The sequence below is a fragment of the Loxodonta africana genome, unplaced genomic scaffold (genome assembly GCF_030014295.1).
Source record: "Loxodonta africana isolate mLoxAfr1 unplaced genomic scaffold, mLoxAfr1.hap2 scaffold_197, whole genome shotgun sequence".
Classification (NCBI taxonomy): domain Eukaryota; kingdom Metazoa; phylum Chordata; class Mammalia; order Proboscidea; family Elephantidae; genus Loxodonta; species Loxodonta africana.
Genome location: NW_026974938.1, coordinates 336,535 through 349,104, shown reverse-complemented (window position 1 = coordinate 349,104; position 12,570 = coordinate 336,535). Strand labels below are relative to the sequence as shown.

The following is a 12,570-nucleotide window of genomic DNA, read 5'->3' as shown; positions in this document are numbered from 1 at the left end:
GTTCCAACGGCCCACCTTTCAGTTAGCCAAGCACTTAACCGTTGCACCTCCAATACTTAACTCTGCACGCGAGAGGGCCCTCTCCTGACGTCTCCCGTCTCCTCACCCCGCACACTTTGGCGTTGTCCTTGCTTCTAGACCCCGCCCTCCCCTCTGGAGGCCCAACCCCCCCACGCCCGCCCCACACCCAGGCCGCTGGGGGGGGCCGGCAGCCATGTTCCTCGCCGTCCAGCCAGTTACTCCCGGAAGCGCTGGGACGGGTGGTGAGGGGTCCGGGCCGGATGACGCGCCTTAGAGAGGATGCTGTTCGTGCTGCTTTCCGTGCCGTGTTTTCTGAAAGGTATGAAACTCCGGCAGCTGGACGGAGGGGCCCGCTCCCAGACTGAACAAGCCTGGCCCCTCGAAGGTGTGGAGGGAAGGCGCCAGGAGGGCGGGTCCCAGTCCCAGCATCCCGTGGGCTCCAGAGGTTGGGGAGTCCGGACGTTGGTTTAGCAGCTTGCATCGCCCCCTCCAGCGTACCCCGTCCCAAGTGATCCCCAGGAGCGGACGCGGCGTGGGGCCGGGTGGACGCAGCCACTCTAGGGGCTGCGAGAGGGAGCCTCTGGCCCGGGAGACGCAGCTGGTCTGCGAAATTTGCATCCCCATGGATTTGCGGGGGGGGGGGGGGTCCAGCCGCGGGATCCAGCTGCGGAGTGCCCTCGGGCCTGGGGGCTTGAAGGGCTTGGGGAGAAAGTCCGTGTCCAGGGCTGCACCAAGGTCCCTACTCTGCCCGGGGCAGGTTTGCGGGCCAAGCTGGGGGATGGGCGCCTGCCCCCCCCGCCCCCCACCTGCTCCCTGTGCCAGGGGGGAAACCAAGGCCCAGAGTTCGCCCGGGCGGGTGAGACTCCAGACTGAGGGCGGGGCACTCGCCCCCATTCCTCCTCCCACCCCCACCAGACTCCGTAGGGTGCCAGGGACGGGGAGAGAGGGATCCCCCGCCCAAGGCCATGCTGCCCCTTACTGTTTTGGGCGCTGTGCCTGGGAGGCTGAGGCACCCCGCGCCCTCGCCCGCGCCCAGCTGGTCTACTCTCGGGGCTGGGGCGTCGGCGCGGCCCCACCGGGAAAGGAAGGGGTCCTGGGAATCTGTGGAGCAGCGCGGGGATCCTACTCCTTGTGGATGCAGCGATTCAGTGTCTGTTAACAGTGTGGATGCCGGGTCCCGCTCCCCCTCTGGGTGGCGGGGTGGGGGTAGCAGGAAGGGGTCCTGAGCAACCAGGTCATTTGTTAACTTAAACATTTGTGCAGCGCTGTGTACCGGTCGCTGTGGACGCGGTCTCTGGTGCTGAGGGGATTTGAGGGTTCCTCACACTGGCGGGATTTGGAGCCTCTACCCTAGTGGCAGTGGGTTCGTGGGTTACCCTGGTGGTGTAGTGGTTAAGTGCTAAGGCTGCTAGCCAAAAGGTTGGCAGTTTGAATCCACCAGGCGCTCCTTGGAAACTCTGTGGGGCAGGGTCGCTATGAGTCAGAATTGACTCGAGGGCAACGGGTGTGTTTTTTTTTTTTTTAGGTTGGAGGAGATTAGGTGTCTCTCGGGCTGACACTTGAAGGTCTGGAGCTGGCCTTTTATGAGGGTTTATAAGGGTTTTAAGCGCTCCGGCCATGGGCGCCAACCCGATCTTCCAGCCCCTGCGGACGGGCGACCTCCCCCGCCCCGGGGGGATTGGCTGCTCTGGGACCCTGAGCCCAGAGGGCGGTGAGAAGCTGACAAACGTGAGTGATGTCGTGCAGGCTCCAGTCGGCGGGGCAGCCCTGCTCACATGATCTCAATATGGGCAGTGGGCTTCGTGCCTGGGGTGTGGTTTCCGATTGTTCACTCGTGTCCCCCCACCCCGTGCAGGGCGACAACTCTCCTCTGGGCGGGGACCTAGTAGAGGCCTGCAGGGCATCAGGGTATGGAGGGGCAGAGCTTGGGCGGGGAGGGCGCGGCCCTGCAGGTTCCTCTACGTGACCACGGCAGGGGGGTGCGGGTCGTGAAGGCTGGGCCTGGTCGAGGACCCACTAGGTCGCGCAGAAGGAGTGGGTTAGGATAGTAACAGCATTAATGGGAGTATTGAGAGAGCGCCCTGGGGCGTTGGGTCCCTTGGGAAGAAAAGCTTCTGCTATCGCCACTGGAGCAGTACCCAGGTCAGTCCCGGCTTAGGTCCAGGAGGTTCCCATGCTCCGAGGGTCTGGTGGGCAGAACGGAACTGGCGGTGCGCGCGCCCTCTCGCGGCCTTGCACCGAATCGCTGAAGTTCAGTGTCAGGCGATTCTAAGCCATGGTTTTGGAACTGAATAGTGAAGCAGAGCAAATGATGCAGTGCCTTGATGGGACCGGTGGAGACAACAAGAAGCAAAGCACAGCTGAAACTTCAAAATTCCACTGAGTGTTAGTAGGATTTGGAGGAAGAAAATAGACGGAGAGTCGAGAGGCCCAGAGATGCAGAAGGGTTAGAGGATTAGGGTTAGGGGTTAGGGTTTGGTGTTAGGGGTTCAGGTTGGGGGGTTAGAGGTTTGGGAGTTAGGTTTAGGGGTATAGGTTTTAGGTGGTTGGGGGTTGGGGTTACTAGGCTAGGGCACAAGAGGTTTAGGGTTATGGTTAGGGTTAGGGTGAGGCTGAGGTTGATTTCCCAGTCTTGTGTACTGTCTCTTCCTTCACCAGAGTTACCACATATCTGTCGTTTGGTTGGAAACCCTGATGGCGTAGTGGTTAAGAGCCACCGGTGCTAACCAAAGGCCTGCAGTTCAAATCCACCAGGCGCTCCTTGGAAACTCTATAGGGCAGTTCTAATCTGTCCTGTATGGTCGCTATGAGCTGGAATCGACTCGACGGCAGTGGGTTTGGTTTTTTTGGTTATTGTTTAGTTAGCTTTTCTCTACCCGCTCTTCGTCTCCCTGGTGAACATCAAGGATTGTTCCTGTGCGTAAATGTTTTCATGAGTTTTTATGATAGTGGTCTCTTACTGTATATGTCGTTTTGTGACTGACTTAGTATGATGCGCTCCAGATTCATCCATGGCGTGAGATGTTTCGGAGATTCATCATTGGTCTTTATTGTCGTGTAGTGTTCCACTGTGTGTATGTACCATAGTTTGTTTATCCGTTCCTCTGTGGATGAGCACTTAGGTTGTTTCCATCTTTTTGCTACTGTGAATAATGTTGCAGTGAACACGGGTGTGCATATGTCTATTCCTGTGACTGCTCATGGAAACCCTGGTGGCTAGTGGTTAAGTGCTACTGCTGCTAACAAAAAGGGTTAGGGTTTGGGGTTAGGGATGTTAGGGTTAGGGTTGTTAGAGTTAGGGTCGTTAGGGTTTGGGGTTAGGGGTTGGGGTTTGGGGGTTAGAGTTTAGGGCTGGGTTTTTTGGTTAGGGTTTTTGGGATGGGGGTAGGTGTTAGGTTTAGGGTTTGAGGTTAGAGTTCGGAGTTACAGGTTAGGTGTTAGGGGTTGCAGTTTGGGGTTTAGGGTTTTGGGGGTTTAGGGTTTTGGGGTTTAGTCATTAGGGTTTGGGTTAGGTTTTAGGGGTTTAGGTTTAGGCTTGGGGTTGGGTTTGTTTGGGATTTGTGGTTTGGGGTTAGAGGGTTGGGGTTAGAGGGTGGGTGTTAGAGGGTTGGGGTTTAGAGTTTGGGGGTTAGAGATTGAGGGAGTCAGGGTGAGGGGTTAGAGGGTGAGGGGGTTAGAGGTTGAGAAGATTATAGAGTGAGGGAGTGAGAAGGTGAGGATGTGAGGGGGTGAAGGTTAGGGTTTAGGGTTAGAGGGTTTAGGCTTAGGGTTCAGAGGCTTAGGGTTGGGGGTTAGGGTTTCGGGGTTCAGAGGTTGGGGTTGGTGTTGTGGTTAGGGTTAGAGGTATAGTTTAGAGGTTTAGGGTTACGGGTTAGGGCTAGGGTTTAGGGGTTCAGGTTTAGGGGTTTGGGATGGGTTTGGGGTAAGGTTTTGGGGTTTAGGGTTAGAGGGTTAGGTTTAGGGCTTAGGGCTTAGAGTTTAGGGTTTTAGGACTTAGGGTTTAGGGTTTAAGGCTTAGAGTGAGGGTTAGGGCTGGGGGCTGGGGTTAGGGTTTAGGTTTTAGGGTTTAGAGTTAGGGTATTAGGGTTAGAGGGTTAGATGACTTAGGCTTTAAGTTAGGGTTTAGGGGTTAGTGGTTGGGGTTAAGGGTGTTAGTGTTTAGGGTTTTGGCATTTAGGATGTTAGGGTTAAATGTGTTAGGGCTAAGGGTGTTAGGGTTTTAAGTGTTATGGTTTAGGGTTTAGGGTTGTGTTAGGGTTAGGCTTAGGCTCATTCTTAGGTTTAGGGCTAGGGATTTGAGGTTTAGTGTTTGGGGTTGGGTTTGAGGGTTGGAGGTTGAGTTAGAGGGTTAGGGTTTCAGGTTAGCCTTAGAGGGTTAGGGTTTGAGGGTTAGGGCTAGAGTAGTTAGGGTTAGGGTCGTTAAGGTTAGGGTGGTTAGGGTTTAGGGTTAGGTGTTAGGGTTTAGGGCTTACGGTTAGGTTTTGGGTTTGGGCTTTGGGGCTTGAGGTTTGGGTTTAGGGTTTGGGGCTTCGAGTATAGGGTTTAGTGTGTATGGTTTTTGTGTGTAGTGTTTTGGGGTGTAGGTGTTTAGATTGTAGGGTTTAGGGTATATGGTTACAGTTTGGGTTAGGGTTAGAGTTTAGGGCCTTGGTGGTTAGGACCTAAGGGCTTAGGGTCTTAGGGGCTTTGGGGCTCAGGGCTTAGGGGCTAGAGTTAGAGGGCTAAGGCCAGAGGGCCAGAGGGCCAGAGGGCCAGGGTTATGGTTTGATTCCTGGATGGCAATTTTTTTCCTTCAATATTTTGTATAAGTCATCCCATTGCCTTCTTGCCAGCATGATTTCTGCTGAGTAGTCCAAGTTTATTATTATTTACTTTCCTTTGTTGGTGACTTCTTTTATCCCTAGCCTCTCTTAAAATTCTCTTTATATTTGATTTTGGCAAGTTTGATTATTATATGTCTTGGTCACTTTCTTTTGAGATCTACCGTATGTGGAATTCGATGAGCATCTTTCATGATATCAGGGAAGTTTTTTGCCAACAAATCTTCAACAGTTCCCTCTGTATTTTCTGTTAGCCCTCCCTGTTCTGGTACTCCAATCACTCATACTTATTTCTCTTGATAAAGTCCCACATGATTCTTTGGATTTCTTCATTTTTTAAATTCTTTTATCTGGTTTCTTTTCAAATATATTGGTCCCAAGTGTTTTATCTTCAATCTCAGTAATTCTGCCTTCCAGTTCTTCAATTGTGCTCTTCTTACTTTCAGTTGAGTTTTCTAACTCTGTAATTTTATTGTTTATCTTCTGAATTTCTGATTGCAGTCTCTCTATGGTTTCTTGCTGCCTATTAAATTTTTATTATGTTCTTGAGTAACCTTTTTAATTTCTTCAGCTGCTTTATCTGTGTGTTCCATGGCTTGTTCTGCATTTTGCCTCATTTCCTTCCTGATGTCTTTGAGAGTTCTGTATATTAATCTTTTGTATTCTGCATCTGGTAATTCCAGGATTGCACCTTCATCCAGAAGATTCCTTGAGTCTTTGTTCTGAGAGCTTGTTGAAGCAATCATGGGTCAGCTTCTTTTTTTTTTTATTTTAATAATTTTTGTTGTGTTTTACGTGAGAGTTTACAAATCAAGCCAGTCTCTCACATAAAAACTTATACACAACTTGTTACATATTCCCAATTACTTTCCCCCCAATGGGACAGCCCACTCCCTCCTTCCACTCTTTCTTTCCATGACCATTTTGCCAGTTTCTAAGCCCCTCTACCCACCCATCTCCCTTCCAGGCAGGAGATGCCAACATTGTCTCAAGTGTCCACCCAAACCAAGTAGCTCACGCCTCACCAGCATCCCTCTCCAACCCATTGTCTAGTCCAATCCATGTCTGATGAACTGGCTTTGGGGATGGTTCCCATAGTGGGTAAACGGAAGGTGTGGGGGCCATGATCACTAGAGTCCTTCCAGTCTCAGTCAGACCATTAAGTCTGGTCTTTTTATGAGAATTTGGGGTCTGCATCCCACTGTTCTCCTGCTCCCTCAAGGGATCTCTGTTATGTTCCCTGTCAGGGCAGTCATTGGTTGTGGCCCAGCACTATCTAGCTCTTCTGGTCTCAGGATGATGTAGTCTGTAGTTCATGTAGTCCTTTCTGTCTCTTGGGCTCGTTATTATCTTATGTTCTTGGTGTTCTGCATTCTCCCTTGATCCGGGTGGGTTGAGAATCATCGATGCATCTGAGATGGCCGCTTGTTAGCATTTAAGACCCCAGACGCCACATTTCAAAGTGGGATGCAGAATGTTTTCTTAATAGATTTTATTATGCCAGTTGACTTAGATGTCCCCTGAAAACATGGTTCCCAAACATCTGCCCCTGCTTTGCTGACCTTTGAAGCGTTCAGTTCATTCAGGAAACTGCTTTGGTTTAGTCCAGTTGTGCTGACCTCCACTGTGTTGAGTGTTGTCCTTCCATTCACCCATAGTAGCTCTTGTCTATCTCTTGTTGTCCTTCCATTCACCCATAGTAGCTCTTGTCTATCTCTTTAGTAAATACCCCTCTCCTACCCTCCCTCACGCCCCCCCTCATAACAACAAAGGAATATGTTCTTCTCAGTTTAAACTATTTCTCAAGATCTTATAATAGTGGTCTTATACACTATTTGACCTTTTGCAACTAATTTCACTCAGCATAATGCCTTCCAGGTTTCTCCATGTTATGAAGTATTTCACAGATTCGTCACTGTTCTTTATCGAAGTGTAGTATTCCATTGTGTGAATATACTATAATTTATCCATTCATCCATTGATGGGCACCTTGGTTGCTTCCATCTTTTTGCTATTGTAAACAGTGCTGCAATAAACATAGATGTGCATATATCTATTTGTGTAAAGGCCCTTATTTCTCTAGGATATATTCTGAGGAGTGGGATTCCTGGGTTGTATGGTAGTTCTATTTCTAGCTTTTTAAGGAAGCGCCAAATTGATTTCCAAAGTGGTTGTATACCATTTTACATTCCCACCAGCAGTGTATAAGTGTTCCAGTCTCTCCACAGCCTCTCCAACATTTATTATTTTGTGTGTTTTGGATTAATGCCAGCCTCGTTGGAGTGAGATGGAATCTCATTGTAGTTTTGATTTGCGTTTCTCTAATGGCTAATGATCGAGAGCATTTCCTCATATATCTGTTAGCCGCCTGAATGTCTTCTTTAGTGAAGTGCCTGTTCATATCCTTTGCCCATTTTTTAATTGGGTTGTTTGTCTTTTTGTGGTTGAGTTTTAGCAGAGTCGTGTAGATTTTAGAGATCAGGTGCCAGGGGGAGATGTCTTAGCTGAAAACTTATTCCCAGTCTGTAGGTGGTCTTTATACTCTTTTGGTGAAGTCTTTAGATGAGCATAGGTGTTTGATTTTTAGGAGCTCCCAGTTATCTGGTTTCTCTTCGTCATTTTTAGTAATGTTTTGTATTCTGTTTATGCCATGTATTAGGTCTCCTAATGTTGTCCCTATTTTTTCTTCCATGATCTTTATCGTTTTAGATTTTATGTTTAGGTCTTTGATCCATCTGGAGTTAGTTTTTGTGCATGGTGTGTGGTATGGGTCCTGGTATGGGTCCTGTTCCATTTTTTGCAGATGGATATACAGTTACGCCAGCACCTTTTGTTAAAAAGACTGTCTTTTCCCCAATTAACTGACACTGGGCCTTTGTCAAATATCAGCTGCTCATATGTGGATGGATTTATATCTGGATTCTCAATATTGTTCCATTGGTCTACGTGTCTGTTGTTGTACCAGTATCAGGCTGTTTTGACTACTGTGGCGGTATAATTGGTTCTAATATCAGGCAGAGTGAGTCCTCCCACTTTGTTCTTTTTTAGTAATGCTTTACTTATCCGCGACTTCTTTCCCTTCCATATGAAGTTGGTGATTTGTTTCTCCATCTGTTTAAAAAATGTCATTGGAATTTGGATCGGAAGTGCATTGTATCTATAGATGGCTTTTGATAGAATGGACAATTTTACAATGTTGTCTTCCTATCCACGAGCAAGATATGTTTTTCCAATTACGTAGGTCCCTTTTGGTTTTTTTGCAGTAGTACCTTGTAGTTTTCTTGGTATAGCTCTTTTACATTTTTGGTAAGGTTTATTCCTAAGTATTTTATCTTCTTGGGGGCTGCTGTGAATGGTATTCATTTGATGATTTCCTCTTCAATGTTCTTTTTGTTGATATAGAGGAATCCAACTGATTTTGTGTGTTTGTATTGTAATCTGAAACTTTGCTGAACCCTTCTATTAGTTTTCTTGAGGATTCCTCAGGGTTTTCTGTGTATAAGATAATGTCTTTGGAAATAGAGATAATTTTATTTCTTCCTTACCAATCTGGATGCCCTTTATTTCTTTGTCTAGCCCAGTTGCTCTGGCTAGGACCTCTAGCACAATGCTGAATAAGAGCAGTGATAAAGGGGATCCTTGTCTGTTTCCCGTTCTCAAGGGAAATGCTTTCAGGCTCTCTCCATTTAGGATGATGCTGGGTATTGGCTTTGTATCAATACCCTTTATTATGTTGAGGAATTTTCCTTCTATTCCTATTTTGCTGAGAGTTTTTATCATGAGTGGGTGTTGGACTTTGTCCAATGCCTTTTCTGCATCAATTGATAAAATTACGTGGTTCTTGTCTTTTTTTTATGTGGTGGATTACATCAATTGTTTTTCTAATATTGAACCAACCTTGCATACCTGGTATAAATCCTACTTGGTTATGGTGGATTATTTTTTTGATATGTTGTTGAATTCTACTGGCTCGAATTTTGTTGAGGATTTTTGCATCTATGTTCATGAGGGATATAGGTCTGTAATTTTCTTTTTTTGTGTTGCCTTTAGCTGGTTTTGGTATCAGGGTTATGCTGGCTTCATAGAAGGAGTTAGGTAGTATTCTGTCCTTTTCTATGCTTTGAAATACCTTCAGTAGTAGTGGTAAGTCTTCCCTGAAAGTTTGGTAGAACTTTGCAGTGAAGCCGTCAGGTCCAGAGCTTTTTTTTGTTGGGAGTGTTTTGATTACCTTTTCAATCTCTTTTTTTGTTATCGGTCTATTTAGTTGTTCTACTTCAGTGTGTGTTAGTTTAGGTAGGCAGTGTGTTTCTAGGAATTCATCCATTTTTTCTAGGTTTTCAAATTTGCTAGAGTACAATTTTTTGTAGTAATTTGATATGATTGTTTTAATTTCAGTTGGATCTGTTGTGATATGGCCCGTCCCATTTCTTATTCGGGTTATTGGTTTCTTTTCCTGTATTTCTTTAGTCAGTCTGGCCAGTGGTTTATCAAATTTGTTAATTTTTTCCAAGAAGCAGTTTTTGGCCTTGTTAACTCTTTCAATTGTTTTTCTATTCTCTAATTCATTTAATTTTGCTGTAGTTTTTATTTTTTGCTTTCTTCTGGTGCCTGACAGTTTCTTTTGTTGCTCTCTTTGTGTTTGTTCAAGTTGTAGGGACGGTTCTTTCATTTTGGCTCTTCTTTAATATGTGTGCCTTTATTGATATAAATTGACCTCTGAGCACTGCTTTCACCATGTCCCAAAGGTTTTCATAGGAAGTGTTTTCAGTCTTGTTGAATTCTGTGAATTTCTTTATCCCCTCCTTAAGGTCTTCCATAACCCAGTCTTTTTTGAGCAGGGTATTGTGCAGTTCCAAGCATTTGATTTCTTTTCCCTGGTTTTTCTGTTATTGATTTTTACTTTTATGGTCTTTCATTCAGAGAAGATGTTTTGTAATATTTCAATGTTTTGGGTTCTGCAAAGGCTTGTTTTATGACCTAATATGTGATCTATCCTAGAGAATGTTTCATGTGCACTAGAAAAGAAATTATAGTTTGCAGCTGTTGGGTGGAGTGTTGTGTATAAGTCTATGAAGTGAAGTTGTTTAATTGTAGCAATTAGATCTTCTGTGTCTCTATTGAGCTTCTAACTGCATTTCCTACCCTTCACCGAGAGTGTTGTGTTGAAGTCTCCTACTATAATTGTGGAGGTGTCTATCTCACTTTTTAATTCTGTTAACGTTTGTTTTATGAATGTTGTGGCCCTGTCATTGGGTGCATAAATATTTAATATGGTTGTATCTTCCTGGTAAATTGTCCCTTTAATCATTATGTAGTGTCCTTCTTTATCCTTTGTGGTGGATTTAACTTTAAAGTCTATTTTGTAGGAAATTAATATTGCCTCTCCTGCTCTTTCTTGATTGTTGTTTGCTTGATATATTTTTATCCATCCTTTCAGTTGTAGTTTATTTGTGTCTCTAAGTCTAAGGTGTGTCTCTTTTATGCAGCATACAGACTGATCGTGTTTTTTTATCCAGTCTGCAACTTTCTGTCTCTTTATTGGTGAATTTAGTCCATTTACATTAAGTGTAATTTTAGATAAGTATGAGTTTTTTTTTTTATGAGTTTAGTGCTGTCATTTTGATGCCTGTTTTTGACAATTTCATTTTTCCATTTACTTTTTTGCGCTGAGTTTTTCTTTGTAGAATGTGTGTTCCTCCTTTTTATAGTAGTTGAATTTATTTTCCTGAGTCGTTATGTTTATCTTGGTTTTTATTTTGAAGTATGGAATTGTTAGACCTCATTGTGGTTACCTTAATATTTACCCCAGTTTGACTAAGTAAAAACCTAACTTGTTTCACCCTATATCACCTTGGTTTCCTCTACATATGTAAGATCTATGTCTCCTGTATTTAGTCCCTCTTTTTTGTCTGTTGTAATCTTTTACATAATGACATCAATGATTCCCTGTTTTGAGTAATTTTTTTTTAATTAATCTTATTTTGTTTTTGTGATTTCCCTATCTGAGTTGATATCAGGATGTTTTGTTCTGTGACCTTGTGTTGGTATCTGATATTATTGATTTTCTGACCAAAGAATTTCCTTTAGTAATTCTTGCAGTTTTGGTTTGGTTTTTGCAAATTCTCTAAGCTTGTGTTTATCTGTAAATATCTTAATTTCACCTTCATGTTTTAGAGTTTTGCCGGATGTATGATTCTTGGCTGAGAGTTTTTCCTCTTTGAGTGCTCTATATACGTCATCCCATTGCCTTCTTGGCTGCATGGTTTCTGCCGAGTAGTGCAAACTTATTGATTCTCCTTTGTAGGTAACTTTTCGTTTATGCCTGGGTGCTTTTAAAATTTTCTCTTTATCTTTGGTTTTGGCAGGTTTGAGGATATGTCTTGGTGATTTTCTTTTGGGATCTATCTTGTATGAGGTTCGATGAACATCTTGGGTAGATACCTTTTCATCTTTCACGATGCCAGGGAATTTTTCTGCCATCAGATCTTCCACTATTCTCTGTGTATTTTCGGTTATCCCTCCCTCTTCCGGAACTCCAATCACACGCAAGTTATTCTTGATAGAGTCCCCCATGATTCTTAGGGTTTCTTCATAGTTTTAAATTCTATTTGATTTTTCTTCAACTATATTTGTGTCAATTGCCTTATCCTCCAGCTCCCCCACTCTGCATTCCAGTTCCTCGAGTCTGCTCCTCTGACTTCCTATTGAGTTGTCTGATTCTGTGACTTTATTGTTAATATTTTGGATTTCTGAATGCTATCTCTCTATGGATTCTTACAGCTTATTAATTTTTTCACTATGTTCTTGAATAATCTTTTGGATTTCTTCAACTGCTTTATCCGTGTATACCTTGGCTTTTTCTGTAGATTGCCTTATTTCATTTGTGAGGTCATTCCTGATGTCTTGAGGCATTCTGTATACAATTTTTTTATATTCTACATTTGGCAATTCTAGGAATGTATCTACATCCGGGAATGATTTTGATTCTTTGATTTGGGGGTTTGTAGAAGCAATCATGGTCTGCTTCTTCATGTGATTTGATGTTGACTGCTGTCTCTGAGCCATCTATAAGCTATTGTAATATTTTCTTTTATATTTGCTCACTGAGTCTTGTCTTCTTGTTTTGTTTTGTTACAATACACCCAGATGGGCTACTAGATTGTGGTATCGTGATTGCTGTAGCTTTTGAATCACTTACGTCCTGTTACCAGCTTGCCTGAGCTGTTCCCAGGTATGTAAGTGTATGAGTCCATTCACTATTCTTGAATAGAATCAGCTCAGGTGTCCTGATAGCTGGTCACCTAGTGTGTGGTGTAGGCTCTCACCTATTATCTTAGAGGAGTAGTGGTGATGGTTGTATGCACCAGTTTCTATTAGTGGCAGCGGGTCACATTTCGAGGAGGGCAGGATGCTGACAGCCTTCCTTCAAGTGTCAGTGAGGTAGGTGTGGCTCTATTCTCTAGAGTGCTCTGGTGGGTGAGCTCTGCAGCTGTATCTTAGGCACCCAATGCTAGGGTAGACATCACTATTCTCAGATCCCTCTAGCAGGTGGCTAGGTGGTGTGGGTGGAGTCTCAGCCCTCTTTTCACTGGTGTGGACCAGTGAGGTCTCTGTTTAATAGGTAGAGAGGTATCTGACCTCCAAAACTTGCCTTTCCACTGCTGAGCTAAAACAATTATGGTCAGATGTCTATCAGAATTGCCTTTGCATTATAATAGCCACCTAGTTA

The 12,570-nt window shown here is 44.5% G+C and overlaps 1 long non-coding RNA gene across 1 annotated transcript in view; it reads left to right on the top strand.

The window, feature by feature from the left end:
* The first annotated feature begins 287 nt into the window (after nucleotides 1-287).
* The window catches only part of LOC135229313 (uncharacterized), a 57,113-nt gene continuing 44,830 nt past the window's right edge, over nucleotides 288-12,570 (top strand). The window contains exon 1 of the long non-coding RNA XR_010320099.1: nucleotides 288-340. This is a non-coding gene — a long non-coding RNA (uncharacterized LOC135229313). The remainder of the gene's footprint in view (nucleotides 341-12,570) is intronic.